This window comes from Octopus sinensis, unplaced genomic scaffold (assembly GCF_006345805.1).
Source record: "Octopus sinensis unplaced genomic scaffold, ASM634580v1 Contig14509, whole genome shotgun sequence".
Taxonomy (NCBI): domain Eukaryota; kingdom Metazoa; phylum Mollusca; class Cephalopoda; order Octopoda; family Octopodidae; genus Octopus; species Octopus sinensis.
The window spans coordinates 25,261-27,500 of NW_021833265.1; positions in this window are offsets into that span (position 1 = coordinate 25,261).

A 2,240-nucleotide genomic window follows, 5' to 3' on the forward strand; every position below is an offset into this window, starting at 1 on the left:
AGACAGACAAAAACCCCCAAAACCATGTAACAATAACGTTTAACGATAAAAATTAACAATCAACAAATAAAACAGCAACTCACAGGTTCAAATAAGAAGCACAATACCAAACAACACATAGTACACGGAAACAAATGCACAATTACATACCTGCTACATGCGAAAGACCAGACATTACGTACTCCCAAAATTCTCATAGATACTGAATGCTACTTTATAAGCATATAATTAAATCTAGCAGCTATAGTAAGTGGTATGCGCACAGCTCCAACTGGACTAATTCACTTCTGCACTCAATTAAATTTTTCATATTTTAATTTCTCCCATTCATGCAAAGCCACATATTCGAGTTCAATTCCTTCATACATCTTATATTAATTGCTATTTTTTCTTTTAATTGTTATATATTTTTAATAAAATATATATTTTTAATAAAATAAAATATATTTAATTACTACTTACTATATTTACTATATTTAATTCAATGTTATTATTACCTCTAACTTTTATTGCAATTTTTATTTCTAAATTTCTTATGGAACGTCGAGTGGATCTTATGCGTACAATATATTTTTATATGATGTTTATATATTTTAGATATTACTACATATTAAAACGTCGGGCTTATGTCTGTTCTGTAGATATAAATGAATATATGAATATATGTATGTGTTTGATCTATCTGTGGATTTTGTAGTGCTCTTGGTTGCTGCTCGCATTGCCTCCCCTCGGATTAAAAAGTGTATACAGCTCATTTGAACACTGCTATTCCAGTCTGTTATATATTTTGAGCGTTGTTGTCACTAACGATCTCAAGATATAACTTATATTTTGTAATATATATATATATATATATATATATAACACCCATATACATACAAAGAGATATATGTTTTTGTTTCACTTTTAACACGTAATACTGAAATAGTGGAGAAGATATGATATTGCTGTGGGCTCGCTCTAGGCAAGAAGCAAGGCATGTGTAAAATTTGAATGAAATGGTGGTGTAGTTCTCAAGTTTTAGGGAAACACACAGACAGACACACATTCTCAGTTTTTATATATATATATATAATAATAATAATAATAATAATAATAATAATATAATAATAATAATAATAGGGAGGGAGTAAATCCAAACTTACAGGGAAAAAATTAGATTAGGATTAAATCCAATTTTACAGTATAAATATATATATTTATATCAAATTAGAGATAAATATATTCGTAGTATTTATTTGATACTATATAACTACGGATTGATTATTTCATTAAGTGTTTTATTATTTCATTTTAGTTTCTTAACTATACGATTTTTGAAAGTTATTAGTTCGCCAACGAGATGTATGGATCGTTAATTAGTTATAGCGTTCTTTTAAGATTGTTTGTTTGTTTACAATTATCTATTTCATCTATAATCTTTTAATATTTTTATAAGTAATAATGAATAATTAATTTATTAAGTCTTTATTATACGTGAATACATATTTATTGATAGAGATAATTTTAGATCTTAATTCTTATATTTATATACATTTATATATTTTCATTGATAATTTAGTTAGTATTCAAATATTATATAATTATTTGACTTGAAATTATATTTAATAATATGAATAGTCATTTTTTTTTACAATATTTATGTAATTAGATATTGACTATAACTGAGATTAGATTATTTGTGGGTTTCTTACCTTAAAAATTAATACTTAAAAATTAATATTTAACATTATAATCGATGTATGAATATAATCAATCGTTAATGTTCTAGTTTGATAATAGAGTTTTTTATAAGAAAAATTATTATTTATTTATTTCTTTAAAAATATTGTTAAATGTTTGATTATTTATTAAATATTATAATTAACCTGAAGATTGACTATAACCATAATTCGAATTATTAATTGAATTTAAATTATTGTTATTCGAATTAGATTATGGGCAGGAAACGATCGTAGTGGTTTTACTCTTTATCTTATATTAAACTTTTAATTCGTTTTGATAGTTATATTTATTAAAAAAATAATAATAAAAATAAAAATAATATATATATAAATTCATAAGTATAAATTAATAATTAAATATTTTTAAAATTTTAACTTTAAATTTAAATTTAAATAATTTAAATTTTGAATTTATATTTTGTATATTTGTATTATATTAATTAATTTATTTCTATTATTGGTTTATGTTTCACTGTTGATTTGCCTAATAGTGGGTTTATCTCTAATTTATATAAA